Raw genomic sequence first — 20,888 nt, 5'->3', positions numbered from 1 at the left:
AATCCCCCCTATCTTCTGTTCTATAGCACCTGAAAAAATGCTTTTGGCATCTAAGAATCTGATCTTTCAGTTTGCATCAGTCTTGTTGTTCTATGATTTCCATCACCAATGATGCAGACTAAATAAAAGGAAGGAATTGGATTTTGTATGCAACTCACATTTCCAACTATGGGGGAGACATGCCTTAAAAATAATCACAATTACTTGTACAATGGTAGGAATTGTGATTATTTTACCCCTCGTGCCACCTCCATGCCAGTAGGCATGAAGAGCCGTAAAGGGAGTTGCATGGTGCTTCTGCAGGGGAAGGGTTTAATGCATCAGTGTATGATAAATCCCCCCTGCCTTTAACTGTCTTTATCTCCGGTTCTGTAGATCACAGAACCACAAGCCTGTTGTGAACTGAAAGATGAGATTCTCATATGACAACATAAGCATGGTTCTAGGTCATATAGATGAACAAGCCAAATAATTCCCTGGAGAGGTAACAGGGTTATATAAATAACAGTGTATCTATGACATTCCCTCTGCAGCCTCTAAAAGTGACTCTTCTTGGTCAAATACAACTCTTCTGTGTTCATTTTCAGATTTGAGGGGATTTTTATAGGTTAAGGGCAGCACGGTGGCTGAGTGGGTGGCACTTCTGCCTTGCAGCGCTGATGTTCTGGGTTGGAGTCCCACCCAGGTCAACATCTGCAAAGAGTTTGTATGTTCTCTCCATGTTTGTGTGGGTTCCCTCCGGGTCCTCCGGTTTCCTCCCACAACATACTTGTAGGTTGTTTAGAGTGTGAGCCCCATGGGGACAGGGACCAATTTGGCAAGCTCTGTGCAGCGCTGCGTAAGCTGTAAGCGTTATGTAAATAAGGAATTATTGTTATTATTAAAGGTAAGTGGGTGAGATTTCACATAAGGTAGGTAATTCTAGACATTTTATACCCCACCAGAGGGAGCTAGCAGTTTACTGTGGAAAAATCTAGAGAAAGGGTCCCTTTAAGAAGGATGTATTAATACTCTCATTTTCTCCTGTGCTTAGCATGGTATAAGGCTATTTGGCAGCACAGTAACTATGATAAAGGAAGCTGTGAATTCTACACACTGGAGAACCCCATTAAAAAGCAAATTGTTCATTGGTTAACCCCTTTAATTTGGGGTGTCCTCCTTGATGGTATAGAAACCATAAGGGTCATTTATCATATGATATGATAGCGGCAAAACATTTGTAGAAGCAGTGATAAATCCCCCCGCCCTCCATGTATCTGTCTTATGGAAAATGTTAAAATTTCTTTAAAAAACTCTGAAACCAAAAATTCTTATCTGAGAGTTCCTTGTGCTAGAAATCATGGCAGACAGTAAAGCTATTACACTTTGCCTCAGAGGCTGTGATTCCCGAAAAATGTGACTACGCCGTATATCAAACTGTTTAGTGGAAGCTGCAGATAAGCAGAACCTTTGTATCAATCCCAAATGTCACTGTGTTTCTAGATAATGTATCTTTAAAGTTTAAAAAGAAAGTAGCACTATGTGACGCAGGTCGTATGCTAAGCTACAATAGAAATGGCCCAAGTTCTTTCTTTAAATGCAAACACAAAAGGCTGTTAAAGGGATTTTCCAGGAATTACTATGGATGTCCTATCTGTATGCCCATGTGCTGATCAGCTGTTTGCCACTAGATCATCAGTGAGCAAGGAGCCAGAAACAGTCCGTGTAGCGTCCATGGACTGCAGATAGCAGTGACCTGGACATGGAGCCAAATTGTTTGTGTGCCGAATAATTGATTGTTGCCGAGGCTGGATGTTTGCCCCCCCCACACCAATAGACGATTCATGACCTATCTTAAAGGAGTATTCCCACAAAGACAAGATTCTTATATGTACTCAGGATAACAAAATAACACATTCTCTAATTCACTCTTATTAACAAAAATGCAGCATTTCACAGATATAGCATTTCAAGTTCAACCTGTCCCTATCAGTCCTGCTGTACACAATTTCAGTTGTCCCTTAGACAAGACCATATAACTTCTGACTTAGGGTTGAGCCGCCTTCTTGGATTTCTGTGTGAGATCATGCAGATGAGATTTCTGTCTATCTCTGCCTTGTGCCTGTAGCTCCGCCCCCTGCACGGAGCTCAGAGACACTCACTGATTACTTCCTGCCAGGAGATTGTGAGCAGAGAGAGAGGCTGCAAACTGCAAACTACAGGGAGATCCGGGGGAAGGGGCATATCTGTGAGATGTAGCAGAGCTTCCTGAAAAACCCCTTAAAGGAAACCTACCACTTAGTATGGCAGGGGTAAGCTGTAAGTACCGAGCACCAGCTCAGGGTGAGCTGGTGCCGGTACTTACTTTCGTTAGTGTTAAAACCGCGGTATCGCGGTTTTAACACTTTTTAAACTTTAGGGCAGAAGGGGCTTCGGCGCTGCGCGCGACCGTGCGCGCGCAACATCTCCGCTATTTCCTATGGAGGCGCGCGCACGATCGTGCGCACGCAGCGCCGAAGTGTCTTCTGCCTTAAAGTTTAAAAAGTGTTAAAACCGCGATACCGCGGTTTTAACACTAACGAAAGTAAGTACCGGCACCAGCTCACCCTGAGCTGGTGCTCGGTACTTACAGCTTACCCCTGCCATACTAAGTGGTAGGTTTCCTTTAAAATAAGGCTCAGAAAGCACACATAACGCTTGTGCATCTTGCAAGGGGTCATTTAGTGTTTTCTAATAAGGGTTTCCAGGGGTCCGTGCAACCAAATCAGGGGTCCCCAAACTCTTAAGCAGAAAGGAAGGCAAACTGACTGATCTCAAAGAAGTTTTTGCAAAATCTGTAAAAAAAACTAATTTTAAATTAAGAATTATCCATATTTATTGAGTGTTAATGGCATTAGCATCCACGTAGTGAAACAATGGGGGACGTAGGTGTTGGACCAGCCCATTAGTGATAAAGTGATTATTTAGATTGTCATCAGGTATTTGTAACATCCACATTCTGCAGAAACTTCTACTTCTGGTTTTATTCCTCCTCTATTGCCTTGTTTTTGATCGGTGGATGGGAACATAAGAAGCATTAGATGTTTGTTGCCATGATAGTCGTGTACTAGGATTTCTTATCACGTAATCTTCTTTTTTCTTTGCACAGTCGCCAAGGCTGAGAATTAAGTGAGAGCAGCAGGTGGTTCTGTGGGTCTAAAAATCACATAAAATAAATATATGGTGCTTTTCAGACAACTCAGGGCAATGGTAGTCTTCAGGGCAGAGGTTATTACACTTAGATCCCGCTCTGGAGCATCCGCAGTGCTGTCTGCGCTGGTGCTGGTAAATGATACTTAGGACTTAGCCAAGATTAATAGGACCTGCTGCTGGACCTTGTGTGCTCAGCCTGAATGTGAAAGTAGTTGTTGATTAAAAGCCATATTCATTGTATTAACCCATTCTAACATTATATGGTGTATCAGGTGTTGGATCTATTTTGGTGCCTATTACTTTTGGGGCACAAAAGGGGATTATGAATGTGGGGACATAAAAGTTTATTGTTATTGCACTTGGGGTGGGTAATCAGTGAGTAACTGTTTTAGAAAGGGGCAATGTTAGTAAGGAGGAGGATACAAACACTTATACCATTGATTACTGGTCTGCAACCTTTTTTTTAACTGGGGACACCCTTGTCTTACCTAGAGAATGGTGGGAGAAGGGCAAACTGCTGAAAATTTCTGGTTTACAAGCCTTGTCCTTAACCTCACTACCTGTTGTACACACAAAGTATAATACTCCCCCTTAATGGTCAACAGGCTATAAAATACCCCCTTTAAGACCCCTTACCACATTTGGACGTTACTGTACGTCCAGTAGTGGAGGGGGGAGTATGAAGTAGAATCACGGACCTCTTCATACTCAGTGGGTGTTTGCTCTACAATGGAGCAAACACCCTTTCCTAACACCCGTGATCGGCATTAATGAGCGGGCGATCGGCATTAATGAGCGGGCGATCGGCATTAATGAGCGGGCACCGCAATCTTGGCTCAGATAAACACTCCCCGTGACGTCATCGGGGAGCACAAAGACCCGAGGCTGTCATATTTTGGGCTATTACAATGTGTTATTTGCACATTGTAATAGATAATGTGCAAAATCCCCACATACAGCCATACTGTAGTATGGCAGTATATGGTAGGATTAATCAGACAACCTAGGGTTAAATTACCCTAGGGGTCCTGAAAAATAGTAAAAAATAAATAAAGTTAGAAAAACGAAATTCAACTTAAAAAAACCTAAAAATTCAAATCACCCCCGTTCCCTAGAACTGATATAAATTTAAATAAACAGTACGATCTATCAAAATATAATTTCCCGGCGTATAATGGAAAATAGCGCCCAAAAAACGAAAATGCAATTTTTTTGCCATTTTGCTAAATATAAGAAATTTAATAAAAAGTTATGAAAAGGGCGTACAGACCACCCACAGCTCTGTACACAGTTTTTTTTATGTAATTTGTATCAAAATTTTAAAAAAAGTTTTGAGGAAGGACTAGAAATGAAAAGGGAAAATACCTCCTATAAATGACATCTACCATCAGTTTAGTGATGGTAGATGTTTCCAGGCTCGGCGCCAGCACCCGGCTACCCCCCTCGGGCCCCCGGATGAATAGTACCAGTGTCGCTTTAAGACACTGGTACAAATTATCACCATCCGGCTAGTGTAGTTTTCTGCCTCTATGCTCGGGGGAGGGGGGCAGTGTAGCTGGAGGGGGGCAGTGTATCTGGAGGGGGAGGGGGGCAGTGTATCTGGAGAGGGGGCAGTGTAGCTGGAGGGGGGGCAGTGTAGCTGGAGGGGGGATACAATGTGTCTTCAGGGGGAGGAGGGATCAATGTGTCTTCAGGGGGAGGGGGATACAGGGTGTCTACAGGTGTAGGGGGGCAGTGTGGCTAAGTAGGACGGAGGGCAGTGTGGCTACTGGAGGGCGGCCCGCAAAGGGGCCCACTGAGGCTCTATCGCCCAGGGGCCTAGTAAAAACCTGGAGCCTACCCTGGATGTGTCCTGAGTGCTAGTGGCAGGAACTTCTTACTCGGACACATCTACCTTCACTACACTGATGGTAGATGTCTAGAGATGAGCGAGCACTAAAATGCTCGGGTGCTCGTTATTCGAGACGAACTTTTCCAGATGCTCGAGTGCTCGTCTCGAATAACGAGCCCCATTGAAGTCAATGGGAGACCCGAGCATTTTTTTAATAAAACTGAACAGTAAAAGCACAGTGCAAAAAAAAAATTTCCAGATGTTTGCAGATGTTTTACTTGTAAGAACACATTGAAATAACACTATTCTTCACTTTGCAGGTGTTCGCGCGTGTCTCCCGCTAAGTTAGGAGATGTGCACGAACATCTGGAATGTGAAGAATAGTGTTCTTTCAATGTGTTCTGCACTTAAATGCTCCTGTGTTCACTGTTTTTAATGTTTTAATTCTATTCTTCACATTGCAGGTGTGCGCGCGTGTCTCCCGATAGGTTCGGAGATACGCGCGCACAGCTGCAAAGTGAAGAATAGAATTAAAACATTAAAAACAGTGAACACATTGAATAAAAGTAAAAATACTTTTATTCAATTTATTTTATTAATTTACTGCTCGATCTCGAGCCGGCGAGATACTCGTCCGAGTAACGAGCCGGTCCGAGTATACTAATACTCGACCGAGCAGTATACTCGCTCATCCCAGGAACCTTTAGTACCAGGATACCCCTGTACATTTCGGTTTCCATATCTATATATTGTAGCAGACAACCACAGATCCTACACCATTGACATATGTGACTGATGTCTACTATGAACCAATAAAGAATTTAATACACAGACAGCAGTAAATATGGCATACACATATGACGTGGTATATAGGAATGTAAACAGTAGACAATTTCACTTTCCAATGGCTAGACAGCCACAGGAAAGGGTCTCATCCCACAGATGATAAAGTGCTGGCATATTTTAGTGATATGCAATCGCTTTATGAAATGGAAATATCCCTTTTAGAAAGTGAATCTGTTTTATTCCTATACTCCGTTTTGTTTGGATTTACTAAAAATCCCATTCAATATTTATATTTAGACAGAAATAATTAAACCGGTTCCTTAAATAATTCTGAAACATGTCTCACTTTATTAAATATGCAAACTAAATGATTAATACTTAATAAAGGAAAACTTCAATTGTTCCTTCATTTAGTGGAGTAAAAAAGAGCAATTAAAAGACGACTTTAACTCAGGGATAAGGGCTATTGTTTTTGACAAGAAGAAGGAAGAAAGATCAATAAACGAAGTGTTTTAGTGTCGCCTGAGGATTTTGATTTCTTTATCATCTGTTCGGGTTACTTCCACTGTATTAAAGGACATCGAGATGGTAGACGTGTCCTCAAGACTTCTTTTTTTATAACTCTAAACTCCGCAATTTGTGGCAATATAGAGTTATGCAAATTAACCTGGTACACTCCGGATACGTCCATGGAGCGCCTCATCTTTTAATTTATTCACTCTCCCCGTTCCGATATAAGTCCCTCGCAATCCCACCCATCACCAGCTCTATACACTGCACAGCTGGGACCGGGCAGGACTTGTTTAAGAACGGGTGGGTGAATTAAAGAACGAGCCACTCCAGCTACGTCGCCAAACTAATTTGCATAATTGTTCTAGCTCTGTGTTTTGAAGAAAAAATGGAGCTCCGCACCAGTGATGGGATAAAACTTTTCTTGTCCGTCCAGACTTTATTGCAATATCATATTAAAATATACATAAAATATACATGCATAACCCCTAGACCAGTGGTGGCGAACCTATGACACGAGGTGGCACTCTGAGCCCTCTCTTTGGGCACCCAAGCCATCGCCCAGCACAAAGGTCAACATTCAGGACTCAAAACCTGAATCAAGGAGTTGTGGACAGAGCTTGATTATCATTGTAGCCTCTTCCCCGGACCCATGATTCATCCTGTTAAGAGGACTTTAGAGGGAAACTATAATAAAAATCCAAATTTCTCCTTCTTTCTCTTGTATTAGTGTCATCAGGGCGCCAATACATTTGAAACCTGTGAATTACCTTAAATTGGCATTTGGCACTTTGTGAAAAATATCTGGCTTTTGCTTGTAGTTTTGGCACTCAGTGCCTAAAAGGTTTACCATCACTGCCCTAGACCATATATGAGGAAAAATAACCTACGCGTTTCAAATGCACTAGGCACTCTTAGTCATGGTTAACCGGTTTAGAAAAACGCTGAGATATATTGTGAGATATATACCCACCCCCTGGAACAACTTGGTCACCTGACTAAAGTGATCCTGAAGACATGGGACAGATCCAGGTAATATAAATACAGGATGATATGTACATAAAAAACAACATTGAATACTCGTAGTGAAGACATGTACAAAATTAATCAAATCAGCGTTTACAAATAGAAATGATGTAACTTTTCATTAGGACCCATATCCAATAGAGAGCATAATATTATTATGGCATCTTAACTGCGGCAGTTCAACACATTCCAAGCAAGAACCAGTCTGGATCACAAGGTTCGGATGCTCCAAGAGGGGCGTTCATGATATTAGAAAAGACCTGCAATTGCAGCTTATAGAGTTCAAATAAAAGAAGTCCTGAGGACAATTATTCCTTAGGAATTCTTAGTAGGACATTTGTGCCATCAGTAAACTGATGGTACATGCCATTTAAAGGAAATCCATCATCAAAATCAAACATGCATAAACAATATCCAGGCACTGAAAATGTGGTAATCTTCTTATATTTGTTAACAGCGGCCTCCTTCTTTCTAAAATTAACTTTTACAATTATGCTAATGAGCCAGATGGGCTCTTGGAGCAATGCCAGATCCCCCTGCAAAATAACCCCTTAAACTAAATATATTTTCATAAACTGCCATTAGTAAGCATTGCCTCTATCCCTTCATTGTCCCTCTACATGCCTGTAAACCTAAGCTATGAGGTCCTATAGCTGTATGCAAATGACCTGTGAAATGTCCAAAGAGTCATTAGCATATTCAAGCTGTCCAGCTTATTCATGAGTGGGAGGCACAGCCACACCCCCAGTGCTTGACTGACAGCCTGTATAATGGTGTAATGTCTCCTCCATGTGCTCCCTGGTGCTGGTGCCCCCTGCAGCCTGTGTGTGTATAGGAGAGATACAACAGCTCCACGATGCAGCCATGTTATAGCAGAACATGTCAGATTCATGTGTAGCTCATGTCTGTGTCTCTGTGTATTAGGAGGATGCAGCATGTCAGCAGATAAAGCACAGACACCAGCAATGATTTACTATACATTACACACAGACATGAGCAGGGGGAGGAGAGGGGAGGGGGAATAGGGGTGACATCACTGCCTCTGACCATGCGAACAGCCTCATTTACATAATAAAGAAAAGATGATTTTACAATCATTAATGTATGAATTGACTAGATAAAGGCTGTGATGGAATTCTTGTGAGCTGCTCCAACAGGTAGAGGAGGCAGGACTAGTGACACAGACCTGATGACACGTGTCCTTTAAGTGCCCTCTTGTATGCTGTATGTAAGACCGTGTCGGGGTAGCCTCTTGCTTTGAAGCATGTACGCATTTCTCTGGCTTGGGTGATGAATTCACTGGTTGAAGAGCAATCCTTCTAAGTCTAAGATATTGTTCAAAGGGGATACCCCTGTTAAAGGGTTATTCTCTTCTGGGCATTCACATTCTGTTCCATTAATCTGCCATCTATAAACATTTCTTCAATTAGATGTTATTAAAAAAAAATGTTCCTGTGTGAAGATAATTTCTCATAAATGTAGTAATATGGTCCCTTAGAAACAAGATTGTGTCCCCGGATACGGCCACCTCTGCTGGAGAGATTGCACAAATAAACAAAAAGTTTTTGTATAAGAAATGTCCGGGAGTTACTACATGTCCCACAGCCGTCCTGTGGTAATGATTGCTGAATCCTGGTGGTCCGGCAGGACTCTATAGCGCATGTCTGGCCACCGCTGCCAAAATGTGAGGTGGTCGTATCCGGGGAAGCTATCTCGTTTCTAAGGGACAACATGACTACATTTATGAGAAATTATCTTCACAAAGGAACATTTTTTTAATAACATCTAATTGAAGAAATGTTTATAGATGGCAGATAAATGAAACTGAATGTGAATGCCCAGATGAGAATACCCCTTTAAGTGCTGGTGGGTGGTTGGACTCCCACCTAAGTAGGGAGTTGGTTGCAGTCGGTTTTCTATAAATCGTGGTACATAGCTCCCATTTACTGTTCTTTTGGATAAGTATATCCAGAAATGGCAGATACACACAATGCATCTTGTATGTAAAACAGAGACCTAGATTATTGTGGTTTAGATCTTCAACTAGACAAGTGAATTGCTCTTAGGTACCTTCCCATAAGATGAATAAATTGACGATATAGCGAGCCCAAAGGCTCTTCTTAAATACCTGTGAAAGCTGTTTTCACTTAAAGAGCAAAGTCTGACATAAGCCCTTTGTAAATGTGCTCCTGTATGACTGCTCTCTGCTGTGACCCCAACCTTGCATTCCAGAAGGATCTCACGCAGAGACTTCCTGCTGGCAAGCAGCGTGAGGAGAGTAAAGCTACAAGCTACACACAGATAAGGTCTTTATCCAGGGGAGGGGGGACACATCAGATCTGACAGTATGTTTTGTAGCAGAGCTGAGAATGCAATTGTGTGTAATATGCTTTTCATGGACATCATTACCTCTTCTCTGATCTGTCTCATCTCTCTTTCTATGTGTCAGATACTTGTACAATGTTCAGAAGCTAAATAAAAGTTTATATATGGTTGTACCCTTGTAATCTAAGCACACAGAACTAGCACACAGCACACAGAACTAGAGGAATCCTGAAGTGTTTGCTTAGAGACTCCCCTCCCCCCCCACCCACCCTGGAATCTTATATTGACCTGCATAGGGAGTGAGAAGAGCTAAAACAGCAATAAAACAGTAAAATTGTAAAGTAAGGGGTTAAAAATGATCTTTATTGTGTAAATGTCACTAGGGGATTGAAATTTGAGAATTTTCTTTCATGGGCAAACCTCTTTAAGGAATTTAGAAATATATTTTTTACATACTGGATGGAATACTATTGTATGCCTCTAGAGTGTCACATAAACACTACTTTATCCCTTTAAAATGTCATGTATATACTGTTTGCCTTTACAGTGCCATGCCTATTATTCTGGATTCCTGTACATTGTCATGAATATACTATTTTATGCCTATACCATGTCATGTATATACTACATTATCCCTATAGTGTCACATATATACTTCTATATGCCTGTGCAATGTCACAAAAATATATACTTCTGTATACCTATACAGTGCCATATATATACTACTGTATCCCTACACAGTGTCATGTGTATACTACTGTATGCCTATATAGTGTCATGTGTATACTACTGTATGCCTATATAGTGTCATGTATATACTACTGTATCCCTACACAGCGTCATGTGTATACTACTGTATGCCTATATAGTGTCATGTATATACTACTGTATCCCTACACAGCGTCATGTGTATACTACTGTATGCCTATATAGTGTCATGTATGTACTACTGTATGCCTATATAGTGTCATGTATATACTACTGTATCCCTACAACATGTCATGTGTATACTACTGTATCCCTATAAAGTGTGATGTATATACTAGTGTATCCCTATACAGTGTCATGTTTATTCTACTGTATCCCTACACAGTGTCATGTATATACTACTGTATCCCTACAACATGTCATGTGTATACTACTGTATCCCTATAAAGTGTGATGTATATACTAGTGTATCCCTATACAGTGTCATGTTTATTCTACTGTATCCCTACACAGTGTCATGTATATACTACTGTATGACGATACAGTGTCATGTATATACTACTTTATCCCTATACAGTGTCATGTATATACTACTGTATGACGATACAGTGTCATGTATATACTACTGTATCCCTATACAGTGTCATGTATATCCGATACAGTGTCATGTATATACTACTGTATGCCTATACAGTGTTATGTATATACTACTGTATCCCTATACAGCGTCATGTGTATACTACTGTATCCCTATACAGTGTCATGTATATACTACTGTATGCTGATACAGTGTCATGTATATACTACTGTATCCCTATAGTGTCATGTATATCCTATACAGTGTCATGTATATACTACTGTATGCCTGTACGGTACGGTATACCCAAATTTTTGGGGGTATGTTTGTTGAAAGATCAGGTATCTTATAAATCCCTGGCAGTATGATGTATAATGTGTAATTTATCCAGTGCTTATCCTCCTGCACTCTCTGCTGGTTCATTATCTTGTCTTCCTCAGGAAAAAGCCGCCGTTCTCGTGGCGTTTCTGAGACGTGTTTATAGCAATTTCCTCGTTCACTCTTGATCAGATATTCCAAATTTTGGTGGCGGAGCAATCTTCTGACGCTGAGAGCACAGGAATGCATAGAATAAGAATGTATTAAATATAAATATTATGTAAAACATCTAGTTCCTAGATGGAGCTACACCCTACACAGTATATTCGGAGCTTGATACTGTACATAATGACAGATACTTTATTTTCCTATATTTTCCTTTTTCTCCACATGTATTATCTGTGGAAAGATCAATCAACAAATTATAGCTTCCAATCATGTTCTCGTTGGCAACCTGTGTGGAATCATTACTTCAGACAAAGAAGTACAAATGATGGCGTCCTGCTGCTCCCTCTCTGCCTGGAAGATAACCCAAGACCAAAGGCATCGTACACATGGCAGCATGCCCTGTATTTGTGTCATGTTTACTCTCATCTGCATTCACCACTTGGTTAATGCAGCTGAACAGTCTCTGCAAACTGATATATAAGTAATGAAAGGAAAAAAAACACATGAAAAAGATTCCTGGCTATTATTAATGGCTGATGCGTACATATGTATTGAGAGAGGGTGAAGGTCTTTCTGAGTATAAAATTTATTGGGTGGTTTGGGTGACCATGGACCCCCTAGAACGCTTGGGCCTTCACCGCCCTTACTGCCCATATTATAGTTTTAACGGTCACACAGACAGCAGAAACTAAAAGTCTCTATGGGAAGAGTCCGGAGGGAGGAGCCTGTGGACCCTCTGGACCACCGTGGGAGATGGTATGAGGCCCGCGGTGGCAGCCAAGGTAGTACGGGAAATGAAGGAAACAGTCCAAACCTGAGATGACAGCAGGAAACACGGAGGAATACTGGTAACGCTGGCACACAGAGGAACACTGGTGATGCTGGCACGGACTGAAGATTCCGCTGGACAGGAACCCTTAAAGGTACAGCAGGTTACAGGAATAGCAGACACAGAGGAGCACTGGTAACACAGGGAACACTGGATGGCTTTCTCTTAGCAGGAAATTATGCGGAAGATTCCTGGTGGGGAGTGAAGTGAGGTGCCGGATATAAGAGCGAGCCGGATTAGCAAGAGCCAATTAGGAGGATGCTAATAAGTCTTAAAGAGCCGGCGCACGCGCGCCCTAGCAGGAGCGTGTGGCCTAACATTAGTACAGCCATGAGCGTGGAGAGGTGAGTGCAGGCCGGGGAGCGGGACAGCGTGGCACATAGAGGGGTACGGGGTGCATCTGTGACAATCATCCACTTCCACCCTGCATTATTATATGCAGTACACTAATAGGTAAAAGCCCCTTTAAGGTGGGGTACCTCTAGATCCCCTAACATATCTCGTCAATGTTCCCCCTCGTAACATGAGAAAACTTTCATCTGTTTTTGAGCCTTTGTACAGTATCCAAATGTGTAATTGTAAAATAAACTTGTAAACAATTTCTTGTAAACGGACGTAAACACCCCCATCCAAATCAGGTCTCTTTACTGGCATCAAAGGTCCCTATTTATTAGAAAGATTTACTAATAATACACTAGATGCCTTTTATTCCATATGGGCACATTGAAATACATAAGAAATGCATGTTATCTACTTCGCGTCCATGATTAGACCACAGCGGTTTTATGCACTTACGTATGTATAATTGTCTGCATTTGCTCTTCTTACCCATTGATCCCCAATATCCTATTGTGTCTATTTTCACTACCCCCAGTCGTGTTTATATATATATATATATGTGTGTAGGGACCATTGGGCTTTACGCTTTATAGTTACAATATAATTCTTGGGCTATGTCCTTATCCTGTATACAATACTGTGTGATGTCCTATTTGAATTGTTAAGACTTTTCTGTATTAAATAGTATTTTTATGCTTCTTCTTTTCCTTTAAGTCTTGTTTAGCATACTTAAAAAACCTTGTCACCTATAACAATGAAAAATCTAATAAAAATTTACAGTTAAAAAAGTCCCTTTAAGGTAACATTAAACATTACACGGCGAATGCAGAAGGAAGTTTTTAGTTAAGGTGCATGAATAATCAAAGTCACAACTAGACGGGGCTACATGTAAACACTTCATTAGGGTTCAGTGACTTTCTTAATGACTGTAAAGACCCCTGAGTAAATTGAGGTTCAGATGCTTTGAAGTGGATGTTAAAGGTTTGGTGGAAGATGCTGGTTGATTTCTCATTACGGAGGATGCCGTTTCCCTATATCTGGTTCTTGGATGAGCTGCTTGGTTATAAGTTGTTTTGCTATGTGAATTTGGCTGATCTCATTACATGGTAAATTAGGTTTTAACTGGCATTTTGTATCATTTGACCTCAACTTTCTATCAGAAATCCGTAACATGAAGCCCTTGTGTACAGCGCTTAATTTAACTTTAAAAGCAGTTTAGTACAAGAAATATTGCTACCAGGTGTGAAAGGAGTATAGCGCCTTACTTTTTCCAGATTTCCCCAACCCTTAAAGAAATATTAATTAAACATTAAGCACATAAAATGCCTCTCGGTCCAATTAGTTTTTTATATTCCCTCCTACCTAACCTGGCATTTATTCCTAAAACCTCTTCTGAAATCAGATCTATGGAGAAGAAAATGAGGTGGGAAGTGATTAAGGGTTAAGTGAGAAAGAAGACACACATGTATAGACAGAATCCGATTGGACTAAAAGTATGTTTTTATTTTACCCCTTAAGTGCCTTATTCACATCAATTCAATTTGCTACTTGCCCTGTATTATCCTGCTGATACTACTAAGCGAGTGCATTATGAAGCAGATTCTCATTTGCTTGCTTTATACCGTGTATGAGAGACATTGTAACAGGTAGTCTCCACCTACCACATTGTTAAAAAAGTAAATATTCTTTATTACTAGTCCTTAAACCAACACTGATTACTAAAATCGTGTTTATGACCTTCCTGTCCCGAAATTCCTATTCAAAGTCTATGGAACTGACAGAGATAAGGATTGAACTGCTACATTCAGTTGCTTTGAGAATGGGAAATTATCCAATGAGAAGGAATGATGGAGGGTTCTAGGGGTTCATGTTATAGGATGGTGCCAGTAGTCAACCCTTCTACACCACAATTCATACAATGCAGATTATTCTGCTTGTGAATTTGAAAGGAATTAAAGGTCATCTACCACCAGGATTAGGGTGTCAGGTTCGCAGGGGAGAATCCTGGGACTTCTGGTCCTTCCTCCGATGCTTCTGGTGGTGCTAGCAGCGTTCTCCGACCTCCTCCGCGCCTCTGCGCAGACTCCACCTCTCATCCGCTAGCGATCTCTGGTGCGCTCCGGGCAGCTAAGACCTCGCGCTGTTTAGGGTTTGTGTTCTGGACTGCTGGGAGTTGTGGTACGTCTGCATGGTGTCTACGATAGTGCTTTGTTGTTCTGCACCATGAGGGCTTAATTCCCAGAAGTAGTCCAGCTCCTATCAGGTTCTGGAGGTGGAGTTCTGGCTGCATAAATTGCAGCCTCACTAGTCATCTGTGCCAGAGTTTGAAATCCCTTCTTCGCTTGCTATAGTTTTGACTTGCTCTGTGTTCTGTATTTTTGTGATCTCGGCTAGTTTTTGACGTTGACCCTTTTGCTTCCTGATTTTTCTCTTGACGTTCCCTCTTGTTGTGACTCCGCCTAGTTTACTACTCTTTTGTGTTTTATGTTTCTTAGTTTGTTCGTGTTGTTCCCTTCCTGCACTTATATAGTGTATTCCGAGTCTTCGCCACACGGTTTAGCGTGGGGGGGCTACAGGAGGGGACAGAGATTGGGGCGAGTCCAGGGCACACCTTCCCCTGTCTTCAATGTTACCCAATCCTAACACAGGGATTGTAAACCAAGTACACTGACATACTGGTGTGTGACCCCGCTGGCAGAATCCGCTCTTCATTTAGATTCTTATACCCTTGTTTTAAAGAAAAAAAGCTTTAAAATTATGCAAACAAGCCTGAGGGGCTCCAGGCTCTATTAACACCTGTTGAGCCTGGAGCCCTTCTGGCTCATTTGCATACTTTTAAAAGCTTTTTTTGGTAAAAATAATGACATAAGAAGCTAAATGAAGAGTAGACCCTGCCTGAGGGGGACACACACCAGTATGTCAGTGCGCTTGGTTTACAATCCTTTATGCTTTTGGTAGATGTCTTTTAACATGTCAATTTGTAGGTTCTCAAAAAAAAAAAAAAAGTGAATTAGCCTCTATTAACACATACATTCCTCAGCAGAAAACTTGGCTATAGATTTGGAAAGTCAGTATTAGATATTTTTTATCTCAACATGCACTTTCATAAGATCACAGTAAACTAGATTTGCCTGAACCCTTTCTATTCTCTCACAAACAGTCAAGAGTAAAGGAAAATGGGCTTTTCTCAAATTCATCGGTTTTATGAATCAGGACACAGTAAATGAAACCTTCTGGTACTGAGATTGTATTCACCTATTTTAGTACAATCTCAGATTCAACTGTGTCATTATTTATTTAACTAAATGCAAAATGTGAAAAATTAAGCAGACCCTTACACCTTCCTAAGAAGAAATACTGTCCTTCAGGGGTGTAACTACAGCGGTAGCAGCCATAGCAGCTGCTATGGGGCCCACAGTGTCAGGGGGCCCCGTCATCCGACCTGACACAATAAAGACAGGAGGATGTGCACCATTATATCTATATTGTACTGCACATTGTCCAGCATAATATGTATATAACATATACTGTGATGTATATATGCAGTATCTGTGATGTGTATATGGTTTCTGTATACACTGTATGTGAGTATGTTGCATATGGCACTGTATGTATCTGTATATGCACATGAGTGTATTTATATGTGATTGTAACTCGCATGTGCGAGTATACTAATATGTATATTTTTTAATTGGGAAGGGGGGCCCCATGCGGTAGCCTGCTAGGGGGCCCTGTCTCTCCTAGTAACGCCACTGCTGTCCTTTCAAAAATCTATTTTTAAATAATAGTATAGGTGCAAATAAACTTTGTGATATATCTTCAGTAAATTATTGTATCTCCTGTTACCATAAGCCTTTGCCTGTTTGGTAAAATGCTTAGTTAACTACTCAGTTAAATGTCTTCTTATGTCTATATTGGACATAGGATGATGAGGAGGAGTAGAGTAGGATGGAATTGTTGAATAAGAGAACACTGGGGCAGATTTACTTATCCGCTCCTGTCGCGATCCCGCGGTGCGTTGCCTGACGAGGATTTGGGTCTGCCGCGATTCACTAAGGTCGTGCACCCAAGTTCCTGCATCCATCGCTTCTGCGCCGAGGTCCGCCGGAGTTCACCTGCTTCTTCCCGGTGATTGTAAGTGCGTGTCTCGCGACACATTTCTAAATGTTAAATCCTGCGCGTAATCCGAATCCGTCGGGTTGTCAGACGGACGGCCCCTCCCCCCCTCCCGATTTCTGTCGCATGCAAGCCGGCGCCGAAAATCCGATCAATTCGGCGCAATTCGGCGCAAAACAGAAACCCGACGAAATGCATCCGACGGACCCTTAGTAAATGAGCCCCAATATGTATTGACATTTTCTAACTAAAGATGTGAATAAAGCTCTGTTGAGGCATATATATCTTACTGTTATCTGCTCCAAGAGACCTGTTTATGTGTCTGTATGCTCAACACTTCTGCTGTTTAGCAGAAAAGGGCTAATAAGAAGGGATAGACTTCAGGTGAGATATATTACACCAACTCTTATATTCACATGAATGATTGATCATTAGCCGGTGAGACCAACTTTATAAAAGCATACGTTTTTGGTATTTTGTTGGACTTGAGCATTTAGGCATTTGTTAACACAGTGCCACGGAGGAAAGACATCAGCATTGAGCTGAGAGAATCAAGAGTTGCTGCCCTTCAATCTGGGAAAGGTTATAAAGCCACTTAGAAACAATTTGAATGTCTTCATTCTGCAGTAAGGAAGATTGAAAATTGGAAAAACATTCAAGACAACTGACATTCTTCCCAAGAGTGGATATCCCAGAAAATTCACCCCGCTGAACTGTGCAGCAATCAGAAAATTGTCATTGGGGCCACATGTCCCACTCTTAGTCACATTCTCAGTTAGCATGTTAAATGTTTAAAGTTTATTAGAGTACAAGTAGAAAAATTACCAAACATATATGGGCTGCCAGAGGCGTGACTCTTGTTTCTAGAAATTACATGGCAGCACAGGTTGCATATAAACAAACCATCTAAATTTTTGGAACAATGGGGTAGATTTATCAAGCTGTATGAATGCCCATGGCAAACAATTACAGCTCAGCTTTCATTTTACCAGTGCTCATGAATATTTTAAAGGTGAGCTGTGATTGATTGCCATGGGCAAATAGAAATATTCTGACTTTCAGACAGCTTGATAAATCTGTCCCAGTGTCCTTTGGACAATGAAGATCAAAGTGAATGAGCCACATTTATAAGTGTTTGCACCAGTTTTCTGTCTGACTTTGCACTAGAAAGAATGCACTAACTGTTTGCACATGTGTGAAGGAAACCGTGACATTCCGGACCCCTGAAGGATAAGCAAGGTCACTATATACTATATATAGTTACACAGAGTACAAAATGCAAGGTAGCATTACACATATCAGAAGTTCAGTAAGTTAGTTACCTTGTGTGTGGCCTAATGGAACCTGATAGTCCACACCTTAAGATCCTTCTCTGCTCTTGATGTTAAAATGCAGCCGTCAAGGTTCCTGATTATATCAGGTACAGACACACCTCTGCCCACCCAACAGGAGGGGTCATGGGTCTCTTCTACCTGGTATTACAACCATAGCCCTGGAGAAGCCATAGCCTCTCAAGGGGAAGTCGTAGGGTCATGTTTCTGGTATCATTGGATCCGGGTGAATCCGTGGATTGCATTTATACCAAGCTTAACTCATTTGCTATGGTCCAATCCAGACATATTGGGGCAGATTTACTTACTCGGTCCTGTCACGATCCCCGAGGTGCGTTCCCCACATCCGAATCGGCACATCCGATCGCATGCGCCAAAACCCCCACTTCAATGCGGTGCAAATCGAAAATTGTCAGGAAACCTGACCGAAAATGCGCTGTGCGGACCCTTAGTAAATGTGCCCCATTGATATCTCTTGACCGAATGGTGCTAGAGCCCCAGGATTCGGACCACTGTGATCTCCTGAAGATATCAATCAAAAAAGGTATTTGCCCTTGTAGTGAAATGGACCATAACTCCATAACTGTCCCTATTCAACCTATTGGTTTAAGAGTTTTTATGGCTCTTTGTCTGTTTGGAGGGAAAATCAGCTCAAGTCTTCAGAGATGATGCAGCTACAGAAATCCTTTGACACTTGGACACCTGCTGTGTTAGGTAACAGTAGCTAGCTCCATTAGGCTAATTAAGTGGAGGCTGGGGGAAAATGGGGAATTTGAGTAGGATAAGGCTGTTGAATGAATTTATGGTGGAGGTGCCTGGTCGCAGTGCTTTTTCTTCTTTTACTACTATACTGGTACTTTAGGCAGTTGAAAGAGTGAGGAGCAGTACTGCCATGCCCAGGCACCTCCTCATCTTCATTCAGTAGCTGCTTCCTCTTCCACCAGACTGGTACTAAACAATCCACTGCCCGACATTAGACTGCTGCCAGGTGGTTGGGAGACACTGGTGTAGAGGACAGGACCTTCTTCAGAATTGGTTTACCAGGAATAGTAAGAAACCCATCCTGGCACAGGACTAAACATGTAAGGTGAAGAAGCGCTGTTAGACAGACAAGAAGTGCATGTATGATAGGTGTTTTACCAGAAAAAGCCAATGGTAACTGGTGGGACATCCAGCCAATTATGTGTGCCATGGATCTTGACTGTTTGCAGTCTTGAATGTTGAGACCCAGGAAAGACCATTGTGTGGGTAAAATATTGTTATTGGAGACCATAATCGTTTGAGGGACCACTCTTTAATGTAGAAAATAAAGTTGTAAAAACACTCTATCAAGTGTAGCCTATTAGATTAACTAAATGTTTTTTTTAGCCCATAATAATAAAAAATATGACACAACCAATTATTTGTACCAATAAAACAAGGAGCTGAGCCATGCCAAGAATAGTGAGGATGAAGAGTATAATATGGATATAGTCTGATCCCACTACAGGCGTTTGCAGTATCTTCTGCGCCTTTGATACTCTATGTATGCATCTGATGTGACAGAAGCAAAAGATAGAGGAGAATACAGGCATAAATCTGTACACACAAGTTCAGCACCGATGACTTACGTTTAACATGGAGCTGACATGAACCTTAAAAGCAATTTCTTACCCGTAACCTCTGAGAAACATAGACTTGCCAATAAAATCGAAATAGTAAATAACAAAGAAAATGGACCTTTTGGCAATTTTAATGATTCCTCCTCCCTGTTAGTCGCTTGTATAGCAGAGAGGTCAAAATGCTTCAGTGAAGCCCTCCCGAAATAACTCATCTGAGCGTTCACCCTAACAAGACTTCCGCTTCCCCTTGTGTATAACTGCCAAATATTTTATGCAATATATTTCTATTATTTATATGTAGCCGGAGTACTGCCAGGCATGTGGAGAATCATTTTACATTGTGTCTTTACAAAAAGCTTCTAAAAGCTGGCACCATGTAGGACACAACCATTCTGTTAAATATAAAGGATATGATATTCTTCACTTTATTGTTCTATTCAGATGTTGTATTGGAAATGGTGACTCTACTTTGACTGCCGCGGTCAAACGCTGACCTTCCTGTATGACAAGAATGGTGTCCTATCGGCAGTAGCATCACCGTTTTTTTAACATGTGACCAGTAAGGCCAATGATTGGCCGCATTGGTCACAGGAACTTCACAACTCATGCGAAAAGAGGGAACAGGTACTGATTGGGATAGCCATTCCTAGTTATAATTTGGTGTGGTGTAGAGGTACAGGATCAGTCAAACTCTTGTTACTCAGCTATTCCAACCATTTCTGGCAGCAGTGTATCTCTGTGGGCAATTTGCCGATCATCAAGAGTCTTTATGGTTGAGTGGTAGCACGGAAATTAACTTGGCTGATAATGTAACATTTATGGACGCTATCATGAACCCCCACACTGGTGTCCAATCATGAGGTGCACTTACATTAATAAACCTCGCCAATTAGCCCTTAAGCTCTGCCCACTTATAAAAAATGGCATCCTTATGCTAATTTCTATTTCTCAGCACTCCGATTCAACCTACTTCTGTCAGGGAAACCAACACTACAGGGGTGCACAGCTACACTATGTACCCCCCTACCACTTGCCTATGGAATGTTTTTTGTTGTTATTTTTTTTGTATTAAATTTTTATTCATTTTTCAAACTAAATTTTGTTTTGAAAACAAAAATAATCCAACAGTCTAGTATCAGACATTTAACCAGTAATGGGAATAGGTAAAAAAAGATTTGTAGCTCACCAATTGGTCCTGTTCGTTTGTGCAGGAAATCCACGTTGACGCAACGTACAATCCAAGTCCTCGTAG

General features: G+C 41.4%; 1 protein-coding gene across 11 annotated transcripts in view; it reads left to right on the top strand.

Moving 5' to 3' along the window:
• Positions 1-20,888, top strand: part of IQSEC1 (IQ motif and Sec7 domain ArfGEF 1) — a 411,145-nt gene that overhangs the window by 181,379 nt on the left and 208,878 nt on the right. The gene's annotated exons all lie outside the window — the stretch shown is intronic.

The sequence above is a fragment of the Engystomops pustulosus genome, chromosome 10 (genome assembly GCF_040894005.1).
Source record: "Engystomops pustulosus chromosome 10, aEngPut4.maternal, whole genome shotgun sequence".
In the NCBI taxonomy this organism is placed as follows: domain Eukaryota; kingdom Metazoa; phylum Chordata; class Amphibia; order Anura; family Leptodactylidae; genus Engystomops; species Engystomops pustulosus.
This window is presented reverse-complemented; position numbering and strand designations above follow the sequence as displayed.